Here is a 27,597-nt window from a genome sequence, read left to right as displayed (position 1 = left end):
GTAGCCTTAGTATTTATATAGCTGGTCCAGTTCAGTTTCTGGTTAATGGTAACCTCCCCAGGATATTGCTGGTGGGGGATTTAGCATCAGTAATGGCATTGAATGTCAAGGGGAGATGGTTAGGTTCTCTCTTGGTGGAAATTGACTGACAATTGTCTGTTGTGAATGTTGCTAGCTACTTATCAGCCCAAGCCTGAATGGTATCCAGGTCTTTCTGCATTTGGGCATTAACTACTTCAGTATCTGAGGAGTTGTGATTGGTGCTGAACATTGTGCAATTATCAACCAACATCTGTCTTCTGACCTTCTGTTGAAGGGGAGGTCATTGATGAAGCAGTTGAAGCTAGTTGGGCCTAGGACAATAACCTGAAGAACTCCTGCAGAAATGTCCTGGGACTGAGATGATTGGTTCCAACAACCATAACCATCTTCCTTAGTGACATGTATGAACCCCAACCAGTGTGGAGTTTTCCCATTGACTGAAATTTTGCTAGGTGTGGTAAACTGATGTGTAATATACCTTTAAGAAGAATGTTATAATGGAAGACCACATGATCTTAGTATCCAATTATCCAAGATCATTCCAGAGCAAGCAGGTTTCCGCCCGGCTAATCAACAACAAGCCAACTGCTTAACCTCACACAACATGTCGAAGGTGGTTTTGAGCAAGGGATGATAACAGGTGCTGTTTTTGTAGACCTGTCAGCAGCATACGATACAGTGAACCATTGACATCTCCTCTGCAAGATCCTAGAGATGACAAAAGATATTCAGTTAACAGAGCTGTTGGAAAGCATGCTTCAGAATCGCCGGTTCTATGTTGAACTAGGTGGGAAGTGCAGCAGGTGGCGTATTCAGAAGAATAGTCTTCCTCAGGGAAGCGTGCTTGCACCGTTGCTGTACAACATCTACACGAATGACCAACCTATAGACGGTGTCACACGCTATTTTATATATGCTGATGACTTATGTGTCACTGCCCAAAGCACTGATTTTAACACCGTGGAGAAAACGCTTTCTGAGGTCTTGGAGGGACTAACATCCTACTCTGAAGAAAACCACCTTCGCGCAAACCCATCAAAGACACAAGTTTGTGCATTCCACCTCAGAAACCGTGAAGCCAAACACCAGCTTAAAGTAACCTGGTGTGGAGCAACACTGACGCATTGCGAGCACCCTATCTACTTAAGAGTCACCCTTGACAGATGCCTCATCTTCAAGAACCACATCGAAAAGACAAAGGCAAAAGTGAGCGCACGAAACAACATCCTGAATTAGCTCACTAACACAAAATGGGTAGCAAGCTCAAAAACATTGCAAACCTGTGCACTTGCTCTTTGCTATTCCACTGCTGAATACGCCTGCCCTGAATGGGAAAGATCTACTCATGCTAAGAAGATGGATACCGTTCTGAATGCAAGTTGCCGGCTTATCACAGGTTGTTTAAAACTAACAAACACCAACAGCCTATATATCCTGGCGGGTATCGCTCCCCCGATATAAGAAGAACGGTAGCCAGCAAGAAAGAGCGACTCCGTCAAACATCAGATAGAGGCGCCCTATACATGGTCATACACCTACACCCAGCCGCTTAAAGTCAAGGAAGAGCTTCATGAACAGTGTTGTCCCATTACAACCAACCCCATCTGAAGCCCGCATCGCCTTGTGGAAAGACCGGCTCGCCAGTCTCGAACAACCCCCAGCGATGGAAATTCTACTGGATGAAATACAGGAGCTAATTGCAACTGGGCAACCTGGAAGTGCCTTAACAGACTCAGGACTGGCGTAGGTCGTTCAAAGGTGTCACTAAGCAAATGGGGATATACAACCTGCCCGACAACTTGTGAATGTGGAACTGAGCCACAGACTATGCAACATCTCCTGCAATGCCTATCACTAGAGGAACTCTGCACTGTTGCAGATCTTGCTGAATACAACAACAAGGCGCAAAAATGTGTCCAGTTCTGGCTGGGCCATGTATAGTCTGTCCGTGGACATGATAAGAAGAAACAGTATCCAATAGCAGAGTAGCGCGGGCTTGTCTTAAGCCAAAACATGCAAGAACAGCAGAAGGAACTCAAAGAGACCATGCTTCAGATCAGAATTCGAAACAAGGTGAGCAACCTTCAAAAGGAAAAAGAAAGCCTGCTTAGACATTCACACACTACAAAATTCCCTCAGGTCAAAGTTTATACCACTGTAAAAGTACGAAGCGAGACGGAATGAATTCAGCACCTCTCTGACCAAAATGAAGGATGAGTTGGCAGAAAAGACATAACAATACATAATTTTCCAGGAGGCAGCAAACAAATACAAAAAAGAGATGGAAGAGTTACGTGAAGCCAAAGAGGCTTTGGCGGTAAAAGTCGCAGAATTTTCTAAGAAGCAGAAAGATGATGAAATTCTGGAAAACTCAGCCACTGAGTTCACTCAAGCCATACTTGTATCTGAGATTAGTCTGGCCAATATTGAAGGCCGAGATTAAAGTTAACACTAGAAAGAAAAGGCACGTAGAAAGAAGACACAGAAACACAAATAAGGCTTTAATCCCGGCACCATACTAGTATACTTTCATACGTAGGCCTGGAAATCAAATTGCAAACGCTGATGCACTTACTCGTTTGCCTTTACAAGAAAAGGATGTAGAAGTCCTGATTCCATAAGAACTTATTTTGTTGTTACATTTCTTACATTCATCACCGGTGTATGCTCGACAGATCATAGACTGGCATGAAGACAGTCAAGGTTGGCGTGAAGAAATTAACTGGAGAATTCTTAATAACCAAACTAGCATGTTTTCTTTTCCATTATAGGACCACCCCTCACAACAGGTATCACACCAGCGGAGTTACTGATGAAGCACTGTTTCAGGATGAGATTGAGCTTAATAATGCCAAATTTAAGGGGGAAGGTGGAAAGGAGTCAGGCAAGTCAGAAAACTAGGCATGACTGGCATAGTTGCAAGAGGAAATTTACCGTGGGAGAAACGGTATAAGTGAAGAACTTTGGAGAAGGACCAAAGTGTTTACCGGGTGAAATAAGTGCAGTGGCTGGACCTCTTTCTTACCACGTGGAGGTGGAAGGCTGAGTCATATGGAGACATGTGGACCATCTAAGGAATAGAGAAACTATGCACCAAGAAATGATTCCACCAGTGTTCGCAACGAGGTCAGCGTTTTCTGTTGAGATAACTCCACCTAGTACAGATGTGTCTGAAGCATCTGTTGTTCCTTCAAGAGTGGAGGATGCCCACCAAAGCACCTGATATTCAGGCAACTCCAGAAAAGGAGGTTCCTTACAAGGCATCTGAAGTTGTAGACCTGAGGAAACATAAGGAAACCCCCAGAAAAGACTGCATTTGTAAATTACTTATCAGTGTAAATATTTTACTATTTTGAGAAAATTGCAATTGTAAATACAAAATGTATTTCTGAGTAAAGGGGGAGGGATGTGGTAGTCTGATGTGTAATATACCTTTAAGAAGAATGTTATAATGGAAGACCACATGATCTTAGTATCCAATAGCAGAGGAGCACGGGCTACCTCTGTCATTAGTAGTCAGTAGTTAGTAGCAGCAGAGTATGAGATACCGTTTGAAGTGTAAGCACATGTTTAGCTGCTGCTGAGTACCTTTGTAAATAAACACAGAGTTTCTACCTATGAAGTGTCTGCTACTCAACTCTGTCATAAGTACTAAATCGGCCACCCCTTACAACAAGCGTGTGAAGAGGATCCAACAAACAGGTGACTAGGATCCAACACTAGGGCTCCTTGATGCCATACTTGGTCAAACGCTGCCTTGATGTCAAAGGCAGTCACTCTCGCCTCACCTTTGGAATTCAGCCCTTCTGCCCATGTTTGGACCGAGGCTATAATGAGGTCTGGAGCCCAGTGGTCCTAGCAGAGCCCAAACTGTGCAGGTTAGAAGATTATTGCTGAGTAGGTGTCACTTGTTGATGACATCTTCCATTACTTTACTGATGATTGAGAGTAGACTGGGTCAGTAATTGGCTGAATTGGATCTGTCCTATTTTTTGTGTACAGGATATATCTGGGCAATTTCTCACAGTTTTGGGTGGATGCAAGTGTTGTAGCCGTAATGGAACAATTTGGCTCGTGCATGACTAATTCTGGAGCACAAGTCTTTATCATTACAGTGGGGTGTTGTCATATCTTTTGCAGTATCCAGTGCCTTCAGCCATTGCTTGATATGATGTGAGTGAATGGAATTGTCTGAAGACTGATTTCTGTGATGGTTGGGACATTAGGAGGAGGCCAAGATGGATCATCAACTCGGCACTTCTGGTTGAAGATGGTTGCAAATGCTTCAGCCTTGGTTTTTGCACTGATATGTTGGGTTCCCCCACCATTGTGGATGATGATATTTGTGATGTTTCCTCCTCCTAATAGTTGTTTAATTGACCACCACAATTCACAGCTGGATGTGGCAGGACTGCGGAGCTTAGATCTGATTCATTGGTTGTAGGATTGCTTAGCTCTGTCTATAGCAAGATGCTTCTTCTTTTTAGCATGCATGTCATCCCAAGTTGTAGCTTCACCAGGTTGGCATGTCAATTTTAGATATAAAAGCAAAATACTGTGGATGCTGGAAATATGAAATAAAAGGAAAAATTGCTGGAAATACTCAACAGGGCAGGCAGCATCTGTGGAGAGAAACAGAGTTGGCATTTCAGGTCAATGACCTTTCATTCATTTTTAGACATGTTTGGTCCTGCTTCCGGCATGCTTTCCTTTGCTACTTATTGAACCAGGGTTGGGCCCCTGGCTTGATGGTAATGGTAGAGTGATGGATATGCCAGGCCATGAAGTTATAGATTATGGTTGATTCCAATTCTGCTGGTGATGATGGCTCACAGCACCTCATGGATGCCCAGTTTTGAGCTGTTAGATCTGTTCTGAGTCTATCCCGTTTAGCATGGTGGTAGCACCACACAAAAATGATGGAGGGTGTCCTTAGTGTGAAGGCGGCACTGTGTGGTAGTCACTACTACCAACACTGTCCTGGGCATATGTAGCTGCAACAGGTAGATTAGTGAGGATGAATCAGATACATCCTTTACAACGCGACCAGGTTGGTCAGTTGTAATGCTACCAGGTCGTTTTTGGTGATGGACATTGAAGTCTCCCCACCTAGAATACATTCTGTGCCCTTGCTACCCTCGGTCCTTTTTCAAAGTGGTGTTTAGCATGGAAGAGTATTGATTTACTATCTGAGGGAGACTGTAAGCATAATCAACAGGAGACTTCCTTGCCCGTGTTTGGCCTGACAACTTGAAATTTTCTGGATTCCAGAGTCAGTGACAAGAACTCCCAGGGTCACTCCCTCCTGACTCTATACCACTGTGCCGTCACCTCTGGTAGGACAGACCCAGGGATGGTGATAAGGAGTCCAGGACATTGGCTATAAAGTATGATTAATTGAGTATGACCATGTCAGGCTATTGCTTGACTAGTCTGTGGGACTGTTCTAATTTTGGCACAAGTCCCCTGATGTCAGTGAGGAGGGTTTTGCAGTTTCAACTGGGCAGGGTTGTTTCCGGTGCCTAAGTCGATGCTGATTGGTCCACCTTGTTTTATTCTTTCTTTACTTTTCTGTAGTGATTTTATATAACTGGCATTTCAGAGGGCAGTTAAGAGTCAAACACCTTGCTCTGGATCTGGAGTCACATAAAGGCCAGTCTGGGTAATGAAGGCAGATTTTCTCTCCTGAAGGACATTATTTTACCAGATAGGTTTTTATGACAATCCAGTAGTTTCATGATCGTTATTGATGATATTTCATGATTTTATTGCAGGTTTATTAATTATTATAATGCCATAAACTCATGACTCAGAGCATTAGTCTGGGCTTCAGGATTACTCATCCAGTAACATTACCTGCTACCTGAGTTGACACTATTTCTGGTTCCTTCAACACTGTATATCGCTGAGAAAGCAGGTAAATATTAGGTAAAATCTTCATTTAGCATTGAACGACTGAAAAACAGTTTTGTGGTCAAAAGTTGCATCAATAATTCAGAGCTGAGGTAAATACAAGAAGAACTAAGCCACGTGTGATATATTCATTCCACCCATGCCTAGATTCAGCTGAAGTGGCTTTAGCTGAAAGCTCAGCACCCAACCTGGCAAAACACAAGACCCTCAATTCCTGACTCCCACAAAATCAATGAGCTGTTTTCCATATTATAAATTATAGCAACACAATATGACAGTTGTCATGGTACCACGTAAAAATTGCTGATGGCATCAGTGGCCCCATAATCCAATTGTTGAATCGTAGTTCTGGCAATGATGTAACTACAGCAAAGCTGAAATGAAAAGAGGATGTTGCTTGACTGTGAGAAGAATACAAAAATATTTCAGCAATGATTCAGCAATCAGTTATCAATGTGTTGCATTCAAATTCTTCCCTGTTTGGGTGAAATCATGCAGTGCAATGTTAGCATAAGAACGCCTAACACAAATTTTGAAATTCCTTTGTCCATTATTTAACATATCCATTTAAAATGGGTGCCTTATTTATGAAATACTTCATCAATGCAGCCGATAGTCAAATAACACCATCTAGTCATGTGAATTCCATAGCAAAACACCTCAATGTTTTATGCATTGAGTTACTTTTTAAAGTCTGAGAATATTGTAGCCTGCCTCAACCAGCAATTTCCTATGAACAGCCATGAGATGAATGACTGTTCAGTCTGTTTTTGGATGGTGCTGATTGAGTGAGGAATGTTGGCTAGGACATTGGGAGAAATTCATGCTGTTCTTCAAATAACGTCGTAGATGAGGTTTCAGTTTAATGTCTTCTCTGAGGGATGGAACTGCTTACACTGTTTTCTTTCTAAGTAGAGCAGATTGCATTATTCTGCTGTAAGTCCCTTAAAAACACATTTAACTACCACACCTTACACCCCCATTCAAGCCTGTCTTATCCATCAGCCCAGAAACAGCATGAGACTTTTAGATGTTCCGGGTGTTAGGGTTCAACTAGGTGGAGCACAATCCAATGGCGATGAGGTGTTTGGAGAAGCAGTGTCTCATAAGAGGCCACAAGCAGCATTGGTTTGATGTGAGCTAAAAGCAAAATACTGCGGATGCTGGAAATCTGAAACAAAAACAGAAAATGCTGGAAAAACTCGGCAGGCCTAACAGCATCTGTGGAGATAAAACAGAGTTAACGTTTCGAGCCCATATGACTCTTCTTGAAAGCTAGATGTGGGGATAGATGTGGTTTGTTTCATCAGCAAGCATCATTGTTTACTGGTCCAACTTTTTAATAGAGAAAAGCAGAAAATTTGAACTGCATTGGAAGGTCACTTGAATCCATACTTCTGAATGAAAGAACAGCTTCACTGGCAACTACAGTTGCCAACACTGTAATGCAGCCCATAGAATCCATGGGTGAAATTTTGGAGACAAACATTAGTGAGGGATTCCAAAACCTCATATAGGCACACTGTTTTCATACAGATAAGATGTGTCCAGAAAACACGGCCTCCAGCAGTCCTATGAGAGCAGAGTCACAAGTGCAGCCAAATAACAGTGATGCTGGCGTAGCTTTGTGCCAATATGAAGCCTTGTACAAACTGCTTTTCATGATAGCCCAGTAAATACTCAGTACAAACTGAGAACCAGCAGCTTAAAGGAAGATCCTGACACTGATTAAGATTAATATAATATGATACAGGTAGAGGTCATCCTTTATTATAGCCACAAGTCATTTAACTCAGGAGACACCATCCACTTCTCCCTGAGTTTCATTCCAGAGAAGCAGTTGAAGTTCATGGGGCCAGCACATGTAAAAACATAGTACTAGTACACCATGTATACTGAGGAACTGCAAAGACACAGAGAGAATAGTATCAAAACTGAAAACAAATAGACATAAATGGACACAAGGTACCATAAGATGTAATAGTAATGTTAGTCACATTGTTTCATGGAATCAACCTTCCTTCAACTTCAAACAAAGTTGCCTCATTGGCTTTTCTCAAAAAAATTAATAATTGATACTATCTGGAAGCTGTGCATTCGCACACATATTTTCAGCCATGTAACATGGATCATTTGGATGTTTAAAGAATAATATCTTATCCAATTGTCATATCCTTGTAGATTATTAATTCACGATCAACTATATGGGCACAATCTTCTGTCCTTTGGTTCTGACTGATGTTCATAGCCATTTTTGGGTTTCAAACTCACTCTGCCTGTCAGGATGCCTGCCTGTGAGGTCTTTACAGAGATGGAAAATTAAGAGGCCGCTTTTGGTCTGCCATCCAATATGACAGTGGGTGGGTCCCTGAAGCTGCAGGCCCAATCAGACAGCCTGTAGTCTTGGAAGGACAGGAGGCCCACCACCAAAGGTGGGCACTGCCACTGTTGGAGGGGAAACACGAGGGCACCTCCATCTTTTGCCACCCTCTGAAGAAGTTTGGATTTGATAAAATAAATAGTGGCCATGGTTGCAAGACTACCTCTTTGGAGGGGAACCCCACCCTGGCAGCAGCAGCTGTGGCCTGCTGATGGCCACGTCTCTGGTGGTGGGGGTGGGGGAGGGGTTTAAAACAGGAGGCCTCACGGGTCACCAAGGCCAGTCATTGCCAGGCACATGCTGGACTTCCTACCCCTTGCACGCCAGAAGCTGTTCAAAATGGCTACAATATTCTGGAAAATCCTTTGGATATTGAGTTTTTTTTAATGTATGTCATTTTTACAAATATGTAATTTCTTTCCTTTTAAGTCTGTCCCATTCTCAGCAGCATTTCCTAACCAAGTCAGTGGTGCATAGTGTATTGTTATGAACAAGGGAGAGGTAAACTGACCTCCTTTATTTTCTCGCCGTCTGATGAAAGCAGAGGTGTTTACATTTTTGAAATGGGCTGTGGCATGTTTCCCCACACCCTTTGTTTGTGAAGTCAATTTTAAAGTGACTTGCAGCAAACTCTCTTTAGGATTAAATCAGAGATATTGTTTATTCATACATTCAAACTTGGAGGATGGTCGTTGCAAATATACACACACAAACACATAATAAGGAAATAGGAAAGAAAAGAGTTATACAACTAGAAATAACTTAGCACAAAAAAGATAAGAATATTAATTCACATGAATATCAGAGTCCAGAATGGCAAGAGTCCAGTGAGGGTTCCTTCACGTAAGAGCAAATGTTCAGACGGGTTCAGCTAGCTGAAAGTAGGAGTTACAGAATTCCTTGAAAGTTTGTGATGGCACAGCACGATGAGGTTAGTATACAGAGATTTGGTCTGAACTACAGGCGATGGCAGGAATCTTCCAGAGAACCAGGCTTCGAGGAGGTTTAGACATGAGGCAGGCTTTGTTGTCAGCCTGGAGTCCTGACTTTGGTGTTGACAGGCTGCACGTTAACAGCCAACTGCCTTGGGAGCCCAGCAATGTAACATTGAAATTTTCCAAAGGCTAGAGGAGTTTAGGTCATGTGACATTGCCCATTGATGAGTTGGTTTCAGGCTAACAATCAGTTTCTATGTCTCTGGTCAAAATCCATTGTTCACTTTAGGAGATGGATGGTGGCTATTAGCGCCTCCACAGGTATAACAAGTTTTGATGGCTCTCTCTTCATTATAAGTCTAGGCTGGGGAGACACACCTGCTGCTGCTCCCTTGTTTCATTGATTATAAAGGATCCATGTGATGATAGGTGTGTGATTCCACAAGGATAAGGGTTGCATTTTTTCTTGTAATTACTGTTGGACGTTTCCATAACTGTAGCCAATTTGCAAATCATGTGACCTGTAGCAGCCATTTTTTTGGTCCAGCAAAGTTCAATTTTAAATAAGCAGAAAATAAGGTTTGATTTAAACAGTTTATGATCTCTTTCATGTCTTGTGGACATGACAGTTTGCTTTAAGTTTTTACCAATTGGATGCTTGACCTTTATTCTTGTCGATGTGCGAGCAGGCCTTAGTAAATGCACCTTGACATTCTCTCCATCATTTTGGGTTAAGTCTGAAATTTTATTTTCTGTGCTCACTTATTTATATAGTCAAGAATAGAAAATGATCTTAGAAACTCATAAGGATGTGTTCGCACCTTTCCAGTTAACATTGTAGTGCATTGATGTATTGGCGTAAAGAGTTATCTTATGGCTCGTAATCACTTTTTTGTTTCAGTAATGGATAAAACCAAAATTCGACTCCTCCTCCCCCGAATACTGATTGTTGTCATACCAGAAATTGAGTGCTAGGCTGCCAATACTACCACCTGACATCAGGATGATACAATTTTTTAGAAGAGAAAGTAATATCTGTGTGTAACAGCATCCAGCTGGTCATGACTGTTGAGGCACACCACTGAATATATATTGAAGGCAATCATTGTGTTTCACGATCTCTTCAGACTCCTAAGCTAACTCGGCAAGATGAGAAGTTGACTTCAGCAAGTCGGCAATAGTTTGTCAGCGCCTTATGATAATTTGTCTTTTTAGTCTAAAAGAAGAATATCTGTGGATTTTTCCGCAGCCTTGATTAGAATAGGTGAAGCAATCTATCGGCGACATGGCTTACCTCTGCTATTGAGGAGAATGGTCAAGTTAACATTGAGGCTAAAATCCAACTACATTTTTGATGCTCTCTATGTGCAAATTAGCAAATCTGATGCTTGGTTCTCATATTCCCTCTAGGATGAAGGGAGACAAGAGGATAGCGGATCTGAGATTCACGGACCTAAAATAATATTACTGAGAATTTTAGCATAAATATCTCTTACACAAATAATATCTACCCTTCCTGTTGGATGCATCAGTTAGCTTTTCATTGAGTAAACCAATCTCCACCCTCAACATTTGCCGACAATTGTAACATTTAAAACCAGAATAATTACTTCTGGTATGTCTGTGAATGGCTCATTGTGTACACAGTTTAATCAGTAGCTGAGGTTTGGTAGGTAGGCTATTCTGGTATTGGGCTACCCCATTGGTCATTAATTAGTCTTCCTGGCAAAAATATTTGACACCCAGAACATAACAGAATTTTAGAACTGGTTATTGGTTCTCTGAGTTTCAATCGGGTTGATTTCACAGCATTGTAAATTGGAGCAGAAATTATTTAAGAACTTAAAAGTTCATAATGGGTCTTCTTCAGCACTTCTAATAAGCAGAGGCAGAGGTCATTCTGCATACCTGGCAGGAACAGGCGTATGCTAGGTATGCCTGGTTGGAGATTTGGGGCCAATATTAAGGATTTACTGGGCGCTCAGTTAAGTTTTGAATGTGTGTACAATGAGTTTAGCTGTTCAGGAAGTAAATTGATTGAAAGAACAAAAGGTTAGGCAAATTCTTCTCATTGCATTAATTATTCATATATGTATATAGGAATGACTAGCAGGGCCCAGCTCATTTTGCTGAAGGGAAATACCAGGGTTGCAATTTTCTATTATTGAATTATTATATTCTTCACTATTAAATTCAAGACACAAATTGGTAGTTTTGGAAGCAATTGTGCATTTGGCCTGGGCCTGCTAACAAAAAAGGAACAGTGCATAGTGCAATATGTATTTATAAGCAAGGTCTCTGGAAGCATTGAAAAACCCAGCGTGTTATCCAAAATGGAGAGAAAGGAAAATTATTTGCAATTAGTCTCTGTGACCCAAAAAATCATTTCTGATCATATTTCTTGAAAGACCTGGAACTGTCCCAGGATTTTGTACCAGAGGAAAAAGAACTTATTTACCAGTGTCCAACTCGCAGGAGCCATTCAGTTCTGGAGAATTATTATTCAAACTACAAATTTTGAGAAAACTAACACATCAGAACAAGGCAGGAATCTGTTCTAAAATAACAACTTCCCATTTACAGACTATTAATGCTATTTTAAGATTGGGTTGTGCAGGGTTTTAATCTAGGGTGCTTACAAGTACCCGATTGTGTATTAGATTCACCTATGTACTCAGCTTTTTCTCTACAAGATATTTGATATTGTATTCTCTTTACATGCAGGAACGTGAATTGGATTGATCAAATTGTTTTATTATGATTGCATATTTGTTTCAAAAGTTCCTTCACCTCTACCTTAAAACCATCTCACAATGATTAATCAGACAAATTCATCTATCAAATTTGATATTGATGGCATACTTGCATTTACTGCACTGGTAAGAAAATCAGAATGTCCATCACTTGTCAAGTCTTTGTCCATCTTTATTACCAGGTTGGCATCAAGAGAAATATCAACATGCAAAGAAGTTTCTCCTACTCAGATTCCTAGGTATGACTATTCAGTGTGTGTTTTTTTTAATTCATTCACAGGATGTGAGCATTACTGGCTAGGCCAGCATTTGTTGCCCATCCCTAATTAGCTTGAGAAGGTGGTGGTGAACTGCCTCTATGAACCGCTGCAGTAAATTTGGTGTAGGTACACCCACAGTGCTGTTGAGGTGGTGGGGGAGGGGTGGGTTGCTAGTGAGGGGGTGTTTGTTGCGGGCTTTTAACTGAATGACACTGAAGGAACAGCAATATCATTTTAAGTCAGGATGATGTGTGGCTGAGAGGGGGAACTGCAGGCAGTGGTATTTTCATGCATCTGCTGCCCGTGTCCTTCTAGGTGGTAGAACTTACGGGTTTGGAAAGTGCTGTCAAAGGAGCCTTGGTGAGTTGCTTGGCGAGATGTGTCCAACATAGAGGTTGAGAAGCAATCAAAGAAGATATGATAAATAGAACGAGTGATTTTCTTGGAGTAATTAGATGCTGTCACTCAGACCTGTTCAAGAACCAGCATTAAGCACTAACCCTGGGATTTTGTTTTCCATTCAGATATTAAATTGTGCTATATATGCTGGGGGTGATCATACTCCTCCACCACCACCCCCACCACTACCATCTGAGTTCAAGTTGCTCAGAACATGCCTAAGGCAGATTCAAGTTATTACCATGGTGTTGGCATCTTCCCAGTGAAAAAATACCCTTTGAAAAGGCTTCTACCTAAAAGAAGACAAAAGATAGTATTTGGTAACTTTAAGATGTTTTAGTTACTGTCCATTGACACACCACTGAGGCATTTTCCTTGTTGAATTTGGTGTGGGAAAAGATTGTTGTCAGCCACTTTTCAGATCCTCCATTGTGTGGGAGCTGGGTACGGTGGTGTCAACCCAGCCTGATTAGAACTTCACAATTAAATACATCTTTTAGTTTTTGACAAAAGTGCTCTGCCCCTTCCCTCAGAAGCGTGAATGAAACTCAAAAGAAGTGGGAACTAAGTAATTCCTTCCATCCTCTGCTTTGCACTCAGGAAATAAACACATTCAGGATGCATGGTAGAGGAAAATAAGACAAATTCTAGGATATTGCACTATGAAATAAGAAAAAGACATAGGTCTAACTATTCCTCAGTTTACCATTTTAGCTCAACTGGTTCCAAGGTTATGAACATAATAAGGTGCTCAGTAGTGGGTTTGAGATACTTTGCCCTTCCAGGTTAATCTGAGGTAGACTGGGCACTGTTCATGGCTGAAGGTGATGGCCTTAGACCAGTTCATGAATTTCAGAAGGGCAAGTTATTTCAAAAAAATTGAGCAACAGGTGAAGCTAGCTGTTTCATGCTGCTATTATGCAGTCGCAACACAAGTGGTATTTTCCACTAACAGGATGCTGCCATCAAGCCAATAAGACATCCTGCCTATCACACAAATGTGTAATATGGTATATGAATTTCAGTGCCAGTGTGATGTTAGGTATGTAGGCCGTATATCCCAAATACTGGCGGATCATATCAAACAGAACATCCCTCCCACTATTCACAACAAGGTACAGTCCATATCCAACCAGCCCAAGTGTGCAAAACTCAAAACACAGTGTCCAACATTAGGTGTGATTCCATGACTGGACAACATTTGCTCAATAACCTTCAGTGTGCTAAGAATTATGCAAACAACCAATTTAAGAACATCAGTCGGGCTCACAGTGTAGTGTATTTGTGTATACCGGAAGCTACATATATTAATACATAGGGTCCTGTTCTTTGCAGACAGGAAGATTCTGTACACCCATTGCGCCTGTTTCAGCTAAACAAAGTAAGTGGCAGCCATTTGATGTTTCATTCCTCAGCACAACTCCTTGACCAATCAGAATCAAGCTTCCTGATTTCAAACAATGCTTGGCAGTTAACTGTCAGTCAACATCAACTCTGCATTCTCCATGGCAATGCCTCCACTAATCAGAGTCCACTTGCCAAACAACCAGAACTCTCTTCTCATATAGTATAAATTTGTTGTTTTGCAAAATGTCTCTTTTTTCAGCAAAGAGACATTAGGAAGGTGACCAAAAGCTTGGCCAAACAGGATATTAAGGGAGGAGAGAGAGGTTTATGAAAGGAATCCCAGAACTTTATCAGCAAAGTACAGATACTAATTCATTTTAAATGTACAATAAATTAGCTCAACTTTCAACATAGTCCTGCATAGTCCTGTGGAAACTGTTATGGACAGGGAGAGATGTTGGGAAATCTTTTCACCTTTCTTCTCAGTATTTTAAACCTTATTGTGATTTTTCAGTAATAAACATGAAACAGGGTTAGTTTAAATGAAAATAAAGGATAATGTTTATTCACATAATGCCCTAAAATGTAAATGCAATGAAGCAAACTCACTCTCTCATGCACAAAGTTATATACACAAGTAAGGTTGGATTCTCAAGACAAAGCATGTGTTTAGGTTATTAGCCAAAGAAAATGCAAGAAGTAAATCATGTGCCCAAACTTCAGTCTTTAAAAAAGCATGCATAGCAGGCCTGGATAGTTTCTCTCTCATAGTTCTTCAGATGAATAGAAGTTAGAAACTTCAGGGTCTCCAGACAAAGTCATGGCCAAGTTTTGTAGTAGTGAAGCTATGCAGGTGAAAAAGAAGTAGTCCCTCTTGCTCACTGTCTAGTTTGACTGGTTGTTAGGCAATGGTTCTGTTCTTTTTGCTGGATGATGGTCCCTCTTGTCCTATTGTTTTGCAAACAGCCGTGACTCCCTGGTTCTTAGAGTAAAAGAATTTGTGATCTAAGGTTGGTTTTGGTCATCTGATCCCATGATCAATATCTCCATTGTCCACACAACTTATTCGAGGTTTGAAGCCATTGCTACACAACAATGTTTTAATGGTGGCTGTTCACACCTGCTTGCGATGAATTGGTTTCTCTGCACTTTTTTTTGTTAAGGGTAAAGTTCACATCTGGGAGGGATATTGACTTTGAGTTTCAGTAAATATTGACGATAGGAGGTGTTCATTCACAAGTGGCTTCACATTATGAATGCTTATTCAAGGGAGTGCATACGGTCATTTACATTTTAAGAACTTTCTGGAAGCATGTTCAGACATAAGTTAATCATTTGTACTGAAATCACAGAAGGTCCCCTGGCCCTTGGCAGCCATCTTGGGCAGTGCTTTGACCACTTTTTATAGTCAATTTTCAAAAGTCCACATTGACTGAAGTCTGTATCTTGAAAGTTATGAATATAATATCCTCGCAGGCATGACATGACCATCACAAATGAAATTAAAATTTGGAGATTGAGTCATGGCCGAGACCATTGTAATCATTCTTTTTTATGTCCCAATACCTTTTGCATGTTTCAAAGCTTTCCTTCCAATTCAGAATTATGCAATTCAAAGTGTCAATATTTCCTGATATCTGCTGAGGTTTAAAGGGATAAACAACTTTGAAAGTTTGTGTGCTTTCTAGTAGGCATGGGGTCATAGCATAGATCTACAGTAATTTGTGGGTTTAATTTACAACCCTAATGTGCAAATGTAAAGGTTGAAAATGCCATGTGGTTCATCTGAAATTGACGTTAATGAAGCTACGCCATCAGAGAACGGCAGACAAAATTCCTGGGTTGTTCAGCACCATGAAAGTTAGAGAATAGTGAGAAATCCTTTGCGAAGATGGCACTGTTCAGTCATTATACCATCACAATAAGGTCCTAAGCTCACTCATTTACTACTGAATATATACTGAGCTTTGTAAAAAAAAAAGTTAGGCGCCCCAGTCATAACTAATATGGCACCTAGATAAATTGAATCTTTATTACTTTAAAAGAAAACACATCTTGATTCATGTAGGAATTCCAATAATAAAGCTGAAAAATTCTGCATTGTCCATCTTGGTAAATGTTTACTCTAAGATTTGCTAGGAACAACTAAGTCTAGTATATATTGCCTGTGTGAAAAGTGAACAAACCTTCCCCACATGACTCTGAAGTAAAGTTCTTTTCTATTCCTCTGTGGTTTTAGTGTGCTATCAATAGCAAAAATGCAATGTACATCTGTTAGTTTCTAACTGTTACAGTATTATCATAACATATAAGCATGATGTTTTGTTTGTATGGCTGAAATGAGACTTATGACCCATCATCAATCACTCACTTGTCATTTTTTATATGTTGTCTACTCAGTCCCAGCAGTGTTGTAGAAAGGGCATTGCGAGTGCTTGCTTAAGTTATTGACCAGCTGCTGTCCTGCCTGGCTGAAGAGGTCGTTGGGCTGTTTTTCCTTTGCTGCATCCAGCAGCAGTTGTGCAGATTAAGCCAAGCATAATATGAGCTGTTCACCCCAGAAGCTGCTACAATGAAACCTTTTATTACCACTGTAGCATACATTTAGAAGACACAATTTATGTTGAAGTGCTACAAAAAACATTTCTGTGTCCACTAGGTAAGTTTTACTTATCTGATGTTTCGATGGAACACTGAACATGTCAAAGTGTCTGAAGTCTCCTCGAGTGATATGATTTATTCCAATAAATTTACACCACCTATTGCAATATGATAAAATATATTCAATGTGACTGTGGCATTGTTACTGCAGTAACTAAAAGTATAGCCTCTCCTGCTGTCTGTCAGGGGTCACGTGATGTTCTGGGCTTTAAGCGCGGGGAATCCCGGATGAGGGGCTTCCTGACGAGAGTCCTGATTGAGCAAGTAGCACCTGAAAAGCTCTCTGTAATAAAGTTTATCTGTTTCTTGTTGGAACCTGTCCACTCCATCGAGTCATTACATTTGGCGACGAGAGTAAAACAGCTCCGACGCTGCACCTTGCCTTGTTACTGTGAGTACCTTGAATCTTAAGAAAAAGAAAAGACTAATTACCAGTCGTGCCACTCTTCGGCAGCATCGATCCTATGATGCGACTATGGAAGACTGGAGCCAGTATGTAGAGCGACTTAGTTTTTATTTTGTAGCGAACAAAACTACCACAGAGGAAAAGCAGAAGCCATCCTTTTGAGTGAATGTGGCAGTCAGACATACAATCTCATTTGCAGCCTGACGGCCCTAAGCATGCCCAATTCTAAGTCCGATAATGAATTAGACCAGACCCACAGCATTGAAGCAAGGTGCAATGTCCGCTGTTAGAAACACGAAAAGGCCTAGCAGAAACACTTCAGCAGCGACTCCACGGTTAAGTTGTTATAGATGTGGAGGTGACCACAGACCGGACACCTGTAAATTCAGGGATGCAGAATGCCACTACTGCCATAAGAACGGTCATGTAGTAAGGCAATGCAGGGCAAAGTCGAAACAGCCCGTAAAGCAGCCAAACCAATATGATTGAATTAAAAAACACAGCAGAACCTGAAACTGCCGACACCGATATTTATTCCTTGTATAAAGTCACCACTGTAATAACTGAACCTATCACTGTCACGATCCAAGTTAAAAAGCCACTAATAATGGAGGTCAATACTGGTGCCTCAACTACAGTGTGGAAGAGCACTTTCAAATACCTTAATGAAGGTAGACAGTCAATAAACCTGGAGTGGACAACTGCTAAATTAAAGACATACACTGAAGAATCTATTCGGTAAAGGGCATCGCCACAGTACCAGTGTCTTAAAGGCAACAGGCAGCCCAGCTGCCTTTGGTAATAGTGAAAGGAGAAGGACCCAGTCTTTTAGGCTGAGACTGGTTACAGAAGATCAAGCTCGACTGGTCCGAGATATTTCACCTGAAAACAGGAGGTGTTCCTGAACTGCTAAGGAAATATGACATGGTATTTCGGGATGAATTACTGAAGTTAAAAGACGTGCAGGCCGAGATATATGTGGATTGTTAGGCTACGCTATGTTTCTTAAGCTCTGAAGAAGGGTCATACAGTCTGAAAATGTTAACTCTGTTTCTCTCTCCACAGATGCTGTCAGACTTGCTGAGCTTTTCCAGCATTTTCTGTTTTCATTTCATGGACCTCCATTGGATTGGTTCATGATAAAGCTTAGCAAAGTACAGCAGTGATTTGCCATTGCTTTCTGCAGTGTAGCTGACCAGGAAACTCTCCCACTCTTACTGACTGCCATCAGGCGTATCAACCTGTTTGGCCACATTATGGGCAGAATGTTGCCCTCGGACGACATGTGGGCCCCACCGGCTCAGAGGTGGGCGGGCAGTCTGCCATTTTGAGTGGCCTGCCCGACAGGAAGTGCTATGCGCTTCCTGTGCAGGGGGCGGGGAGGGAATCCCCAACTGTCAAAGTGTGCTCTTTAGCGCACTGCTCCCTGAAGCAAAGTCCTGCCTCAGGGAGATTCGTGACAGGTAAGTAACGGCTAAAAATAGATAAATATTGAAATTATTAACATGTCCCCCTCATGTGACAATGTCATACGAGATGGGACATGTTAATAATAAACACATAAAATTTATTAAATGTTTAAAAACGAACATGAAACTTCATCCCGCCAGTGGATGAAGTTTCATGAATAATCAGAAGCCTACTGGGGCTCCTAGCCTGACTGCCAGCCTTAAGGTTGGACGGGCAGGTCTTTAATTATCTTAATGAGCCTGTCAATGGCCTCAATGGGCCATTGGCAGGTCGGCGAGCGGACAACTGATTTCGCTGTCCGCCCACCTTCCAAAAAATTTAAAGGGACCGGGATGACGTCGGGGATACCTTCCAACGTCATCCCGTGTCATTTTCCCCTCGGCGAGCGGGCCCCGCCCCCAAATCGCTGAGGGGAAAATCCTGCCCTTTGAGTGCACCTTCCATGACCATCAAGTCCTGAAGTGGGACTTGAACCCGGAGCTTCTGGCCCAGCAGTAGGGAGGCTTGACTAAAAGTACTACTGACTAAACACTATTCTATTTTTGTAGGCAACTTAAACATTAAACTACAGAGAGGAATGTTTGCCTTTTATGCTTATCACACATCACACTCTCCTATGGAATCACAGTCCTTATAACAAACAGTTCACAGTTGCTTCCAGCTGCCAATAGGTTTCTGATCTATGTTCCACCACATGGTAACTTGAGTGACTATGTCCAGGTGCTTTCCTCAGTTTTCAGAGAGTTCCTTAAATCCACTACCAGCAGTAAAGCCTGTTCCGATGATTCTTTTTCTCCCTGGCCAGGTCAGGATGAATCTCCCGGAATTCTTAGATAGCTACGGGATGTGCCTCTTCGACTAGAGACTGCCTCCCTTCCACATCTGGCTGTGGTAACTCACAAAGGCAAGCAGCCTCTTCCCTCAGCTGACTACACAGAACTGCTGTCTGCCTGTGATATTCATTGATTTATAGGGAAGCCTGTAACCCAATCTCAACAATGGCTTCCTCTGCCCACTTTCCCATGGCAATATGAAACACGTTAGCCTTGTATTAAGGTAGAGATGCCAATCCTTGACTCAAATCCCTTTCATCTTAGAAGTAAATGAACAGTTTACAGCACAACAGTTTATAACCCTGGTTCCTTTAGCACCTTTCTGGAACTTTAGGAGACTCAAGAGTCTACTCGTTGTAAACTCAGAAACTGCTGCCATTGTCTCTAAGCATAAATGCCTTGCACCTTCTTCTCGGTAAAACAAGCTAAGCCTTCCTTTGATCTCTAAGAATCAAAACACCCAGGCTTACTATCAGGCAGTCTGCAGAACAGGTCTTATGACCCCATCATTTAACCTAAATTTAAGTGCAGTCCCAAAATATAATAATCTTATAAATGTCATAATTGTAGCTGCATCTAAAACAGATTACCTGGTCACCTATCTAATTTCTATTTGTGAGAGCTTGTGATGCACAAATTGGCTGCCATGTTTCTGACATTAAAAGGCTGTAAAGTGATTTGAGACCTTCTGAGGTCATGAAAGGCATGGTGTAAATTGAAAAATATTACTTTCTTTCACGAGGAGTCTGAACATAGGCCAAAATTACCCAGAAATTAGCCAGCAGTCTGAAATAACAAACCAGCATCAAAACTGGAAATACTTCATGACCTGAATCTTCTGGTCAGCGAGCGGGGGCGGGATCCGCCTGCTGGCACATAAAATGACGCAGCGTGCATCCCGACATCACCGCTTGTCATTCCGATCTTCAGTTCGGCGGGCATGCACCGAAGTTGGCTGTGCGCCTGCCAAACTGTCAAAGGCCTATTAAGGCCATTTAAAAACCACTTCAGTCAATTAACAGGTCTGCCCGTCCAGCCTTAAGGTTGGCAGGCAGACAAAGAGCCCAGGCGGCCTTCGCATTTATCATGAAACCTCATCCACAGGCGGGATGAGGTTTCATGAAGTGTTTATAAATTGAATAAGATTTTTTATTAAAGTTCATTGACATGTCCCAGCTCATGTGACACTGTCATATGAGGGGACATGTCTTAAATTTTTTTTCTTCTTTATTTAAATTTTTGATAATCAAACTAATCTCCTTGAGGCACAGAGCTGCCTCAGGGAGATTTCTACACTCTTTCATGCATGCGTAAAAGAGCACAGGCCCTGACTCAGCCTTCTCCCCACACCCACACAGGAAGCGCTTATCGTTTCTGGGTGCACGTCACGCTGGGCGGGCCTTAATTGGCCAGCCCATGTAAAATGGCGGTGCGCAGCCCCCCAATGGGGAGAAAATTCTCTCCCATGATTCTTTTAAATAGCACTGGTGAAGGTCCTGCCTGCCAGTTAGCACCATGAATTGCTAAGCATTTTTATCATGTAGCGATTCAGTTTCCAGGGCAGATCCATATCAGAAAAATTTCCTTCAATAAACATAGGATCCTAATTTTAATAGATTATTCATTGTCATATTTTTGGCATGCATGCTGGACACCCACGAAGGGACCCAATCCAATATTGTGGGCAGTGCATTTCCAGTTGGTAACGAACATGTTCTTCCTGCCCACCATATTGGGCACTTATGCACCTATTTAGTGCCTGGAATGGAAAGATGTAATCATGTTTCTAAGCTGTAATTTCTCATTATGCTGTTTAATGATGGCACATTCCATGTGTATTCTTATGATCATCCTATTTCATGATGTTGCACCATCACATCTTCCTACTTGCACAGAATGTTGTATAATACAGGTGCACTTGCCAGCACCTTTGTTATCCCCACTTGGTTTTGAATCCGCATTTTTTTTACTCTAGTCTCACTTGCCCTATGTTCAGTCTAGCCTTGTTCCCAATGACTGACCCACTCAGTCCTGTGGTCCCAGTAAGGAAGAAGAAGAGGCCAGTTAATGTATTTTTGACAGCTTTCACAATGTTGATCTGGGCTGCACAGAGTTATTACTTTAAACTATCAAACAAAAAGTCAAAAAGTTTAAGTCCACTTTCTTTTGGAACAGGTTAGTTAGGGAGGACAATAAATATTGGCCTTGCAAGTGATGCCCATATCCTAAAAGGAATTTTTAAAAATGTAATTGTAATATTCAGTGAAAATATATTGTTTCTGAGATAAATACTTCTCTCTTATTCCTCTCTTCGTGTTGTGTGGATTTTGCTTCAGCATCGATTTAATGGCCGAGGTAAGCATTGGTTCTGCTGGCCAGAAGTAATCAATTTGCAGTCCTGATTGGTTTTACTGTCTGTTTGTAGTATCAGACAACAATAAACATGTATCACTCTATAATGGCTTTTATCTTTTTTAATGTGAACAAGTGAGTAATTGAACTGGTTATTGATCAAAAGAGGTCAGTGAAGATATCCAATGCCTTGGTTTGTGCATTTATTACACAAGGAACAATCAAATTGTGTCAAATCAATATAATTTTAATATCGTGTCAGTAAAAGATGGATGCTATTGATTTTTGTTCATTGTATATGAATATGTACAAACTTTAATGTTCCTTACTGCTAATGGCATTTCTTACAAAAACAAGCTGGACGAGACAAGGAAGAGATGCACCATTATAATGAACAAACCCTAGGAGAGTTCTTTACTGCTTATCCTTATCGTATGGCTTACAATTCAAACAACCCTATCTGGGTGAGGCAAAGCCCACATTTGTTATCAGTGTATCAATGAAGATTAATTACCTTCCTTTCTTCTCTTGTAGAGCAGTATTTTTTAAGATAAGGTTCAATGTTGTAATTATTTTATAAGACATGGTACTGGAATACTATAACCAGGCTTTGAATAATATCTACAATAAACAGGAACACATTACTACAAAGGCAAAATGCTGCAGATACTGGAAATCTGAAATATAAACAGAAAATTCTCACCAGGTCAGCAGCATCTGTGAGAAAGCATCAGGGTTAAGTTTCAGGCCATTTGTTAGAGCTGCTATTTAATATACAGTTGAGTTTGATAACTTGATACACTAAGCAGGACTGTTCACTTGAAGAGTTATAGATTATATGGTTTGAAATAAAGATGTGCTACTGTGCAACTTAGGTGAGTCCTGGGTGAAATCTTCACAAGATCACATAATTATGGATGAGAAAGGCCATTTAGCTCTTTTAATTTATCCATTCACAAAGATCCTAAAGCCTTCCCCTCCCCCATTGTAGCAGCTCAATGGCCTGAATTTTGCTCTCGTCGGGCGGGCTCGGCGGTAGCGGGCGGGGGCAGGAGCTCAATATCCGCTGGGTCCAATGGCGACCTGGCGGCTGATTCAAAAGTGGTTGCGGCAGCCATGCGAAGGCTGCCAGTGAAGCAGATGCACCTCATCATGGAGCTCGTTACTGGTGAACGTGGCAGGCGGGAGGGCAGACGGGAGGGCAGTCGGCCCCCCCGTTTTTCTGATGAGTGTCTCGCTGCCCTCCTGGAGGAGGTGGAAGCACGGAGAGGGATCCTTGTCCCCAGGGATGGGAGGAGGAGGACCCCCCACCTCACCAAAAATGCCTGGGAGGAGGTGGCATCCAGGGTGAGCTCCTATGACGTGGTGAGGCACACATGGGTGCAGTGCCATACGCTGTTCAATGATCTTCTGCGATCGGGAAGGGTGAGTACCATGTTGGCATGGGTCACTTAGCACAGCAGTTAGGAGCTGCCCACCACCAACCGCCCACCCTCCGCACCGCTGGACTTCAGAGCTCTTACAGTGTGAGTGGTAAATGTCAATGAGGCAGCATTTGAGCAAGGGGGTGAGCCCTGGCTGCTTGGAATGAGTGTCTTACAGCTCCAGGGTCACGAATCGGCGGAGCTCTGCAAAGTATTCCTCTGGTAGGGTTGGCCAGGCTGCAATAGTACTGCAGGTACAGGGTGGACTAATCAGTGCTCCTCTGTCCTTTCAGGAGAAGACATCCCATAACGATGCTGAGAGGTTGCGGACTGGTAGAGGACCGCCCCACCTACTCATCCTAACTCGATATAAGCTAGAGGCCCTGGAGCTGGAGAGGTGCCATGCGCCGAGGTCAACCGGCTGTGGTGAGGTTGGGGTGCCACAGGAATGTGAGAGTGCAGTGCACTGAGGCCAGAATGCCTGTAATAGCAACCATTCCATTGTAGTGCCTATATTGATATGAGCCTCGAGCATGGAACTCCTACTGATAATGGAAAGACGAGGGCACCCTGATCTGGGTGCCAGGCATGCACAGTAACAGTAATGACTTCAACTAATGACATGTTCTTGTTCTTCCTTTCAGGCTCACCAGCAGCCCATCAGGGTCAGGAGCCTGAAGATCCACCACTGACCCCAGAGGACAGCAACCATGGAAAAGCACCTGCATCACACCCTGTCAACCAAGCAGGCACCAGCGCAGATACCAGCACCTTGGTGGGCATTAGATCGACAGCTAGTGCCTTGGTGCACAGCGGTGAGGGCACTTCACACTCACTTGAGGTGTAGGCAGAGGCAGGGACTGCCCAGGGTGCTGGCAGTTGGAGAAATGCTGGGGACCAGGAACCTGCTCAGTCAGTGGCTGATGATGTGCCTCTGGGATCGTCCCTGAGGCAGCAGATGCTGGAAGTCCAGCAGGGAGTGCGGGAGGAACTGGTGGAGATACATGAGAGAATGCGTGCCATGGTGTCCATGATGGAGGGGTCCATGTGGAACATGAGTAATGCAATGCCCCTCATGGCCAAACACACTGCCTCCTCCATGGAGAGAGTGGCAACTCTCATGGAGAGGCTCCTCCAGGAGTTGAATCAGGGGTTCCTGAGGATGCACTCGGACCTGCAAGCCCTTACACCGCCAATGATCTCAGGCGGTCACTGTCAATGTGGGAGATGGATTGGGCACCCAGTATCTTAGCTAGGTGCCCATCCATCAGTGGTGAGCAAGAAGGTCCAAAGCGACCTTATGTTGGCGCACAAGCTTCCTGTCGTCTTTGTGGGCTCCTCTCAGGGTGCTCTGGATGACGGCAGCAGCTCCTCCACCCCTCTGCCAGTGACCGTGGCATCCAATGAGGCTGCGATGACTGGGGAGGTGCCAGCCGTGGAACTGGCCGTTTCCTCCCAGGCAGGGCCATTGCAGGCTCACGGGCCAGAAGACGCCCGCCAAGGTCATCAAGGCCAACAGGACAGCAGAGTGAGCAGGCTATCTCCAATGACAGTGCCTAGACATAGCACCCATCAGCGAAAACTTAAAGTACCTTAAGCACAACAGGGCCTGATCACGGGTGATATTTTTTCCCCTAGTTTTACGTTAAATATTATTTGGTGTGATGGATAACACCTTTTAATTAAATTTGTATTATGTATGCCAGGCACCACATCATTAAATGTGTTTCTGTTTAACAAGCCTCTGGGTGCTTCATTAGTTCTGCAGGTGAAGGGGAACCCATGATGTTATGAGTGACTTGTTTGTCATGGAGCTTTATTGAAATGGTACACAGTGCATGTTGTTCACCAAGAAAATGTTCCTGTCAGGTATCGAGTGTGGAGCCTGCAGCCCTGGCATGTGGTGGTGGTCCTTATTTGGTAGGCTAGCTGAAGGAGTGTTGGATCAAAGCCTCCCGGGTGTCCCTGCCTCCCTGGAGGTTGCCCATGTCAGCATCTACCCCCTCAGCATTCTCCTGACCATGCTTCTTCTTGGACTCACTACTGGACTCATCGTCTGTTGCCAGAGCAGCTGCGTCAACATCTTCTACCTCCACTGCATCCCCCCTTCCCAGTGCCAGATTGTGGAGAGCCCAGCATGCAACCACTATCAGTGACACACCATCTGGGGGGTATAGCAGTGCGCCCTCTGAACAGTCCAGGCATCGGAAGCGCTTCTTGAGAAGACCAATGGTTCTCTCTATCACCGCCGTTGTGGAGGCGTGGCTCCTATTGTACAGCTGCTCGGCCTCTGCTCTTACATGCCGGAGAGCGTCATGAGCCACCTTTTGAGGGGATAGCCCTTGTCTACCAGCAGCTATCCATCCAGTCAGGCTGGAGCACTGAAGAGCCCCGGCACCTGGTAGTGTCTCAGGATGTAAGCATCATGGGAGTTGCCAGGGTACCTTGCACAGACTTGCAGAATCTGCATCCTATGTTCACACCCTATCTGCATGTTCATGGAGTGGAATCCCTTCCTGTTGATGAAGGCACCCGGCTGACCCGCTGGCACCTTGATGGCCACATGTGTACAGTCGATTGCACCCTGGATGCGGGGGGAGCCCAGCAATTGCAGCAAAGCCTCCGGTTCGCTCAGCCTGGTTGGCCTCGTCCATGTGGTAGTGAATGAAAGTCAAAACCCGCCTGAACAGAGCATCTGTCATCAGCTTGACACAACTGTGGACAGCTGATTGGGAGACTCCACAAAGGTCACCCACCAACCCCTGGAAAAAGCCGGGGCATAGAAATTGAGGGCCCCTGTCACCTTCAGTGCCACTGGCATGGGGTGTCCACCCACACAGTTGGAGCTGATCCCTGGGCTGATCATCTGACAGATGGATGTCACTGTCTCCGTTGAGGGGCGGAACCTCTTTCAGCATTGCACCTCAGACATATTGAGGTAGCTGCATCACTGCTTGTAGACCCTGGCAGCAGGATAATGGCATCTTCTGCGGCTCCTTTCAACTTGGACTTCCTGTTGGCCCTGTGCCCCTTGTGCCTACACCTGTCCCCCCACAGTTCGCTCCCCTGGAGGCTGAAAGGGACACATGGCCTTCTCCCCCTTCTGGCCCTCTCTTTCTCATCAGAAGAGGCCTCCAGCAGAGACCACAATCCCTATTCCCAGGGTAAGGGAAGGCTATCTGATGCCTGGAAGGCCCCAAGTGATATGACTCCTCCAGAATCCTGAACTGAAGCCTCTTATTTCTGTCAAAGCAGCTCTGAAGTGAAATGAAGTTGTCCTGTTCACACAAGCAAGCAGCAGTAACTTATAAGCTAAAGTACAAACAACCCTCATTAGCAAGCCCACTCATCTCCACTATCCTGCCCATGGATGAGGTTTTTGAAAATGTGGCCTACCTGTTGCGCCCATGTGATGCCCTGAAAATCGCAGGGGTTATGTAAACCCCAGACAATTGGTACCTCAAGGGCCTTAACTGGCCCATTAATTAATGGTGGGCACGCCTCTGTTTTCATCTATCTGCCTAGCGAAATATGGCAAGGGTCTATCGATCTATACTAGCAGCTCATAGCAAATCAATATTGGGTTCAATTTTTTCACCTAGACTTCAAGGCTGAGCTTTGTGTAATTGCCAAAGTCCAATTTTACCCTGATGTTTAGTTCAGCCTGAGTATGCGGCTAGGGACGGGGATGGAATTGATGGAAAGGCTACAAGAGATTTTGCCAGAAGCTGAATGAGATGAATTCAATCTTCCTACTGTTGAATTGGAGGAATTCGTTGGCTTATTCATGACCAAATGTTGAGCAGTCTGTGTGACAATGCAAATGTAGTTGTGGATTTGTAGCAAGTAATGGAGAAGCAGAACATAGTGTTGTTAACATTTATCTGGAACCTGATTCTGTGCCTGCAGCAGAAATCACGTGGGACCCAAAACTCCACAGGGCCATTTGGGTTGCAGCAGCACCAACCAGGCAGCACTTTGATCTGGCAGTGAAATCGACTGCCAGCCCCACTGTAAATTAGGAACAGCTCAGGAGCAGGAGTGTTCATACAAACAGAATTTGGCACTTAGCTTTAGCAGTTCAGTTGCCCATGGAACTAGTCAACAAATTCTTTGACCGGCTCCTACCTAAATTGGTAATCAGGGCACTATTTGTGTAATAGGACCCAGACTTTCATATTAAAAGGGGCCTTTTTCCCAAAACAACTGGATGTCCTGGACAGCCAGACTAAGGTCACTATTAACATTCAGCTGCATCATATAAATATGCAAAATTGATTGGCTGACAAAAACCAAATGCTTCAACAAATCTATCCCATATCAAGGAAAAACTCAGCAGGTCTGGCAGCATCGGCGGAGAAGAACAAAGTTGACGTTTTGGATTTCCAGCATCCGCAGTTTTTTGTTTCTATCCCATATCTT

The sequence above is a fragment of the Cetorhinus maximus genome, chromosome 3 (genome assembly GCF_964194155.1).
Source record: "Cetorhinus maximus chromosome 3, sCetMax3.hap1.1, whole genome shotgun sequence".
NCBI classification, from domain to species: Eukaryota; Metazoa; Chordata; class Chondrichthyes; order Lamniformes; family Cetorhinidae; genus Cetorhinus; species Cetorhinus maximus.
The sequence above is the reverse complement of the archived record's forward strand: the minus strand, read 5'-3'. Positions refer to the sequence as shown.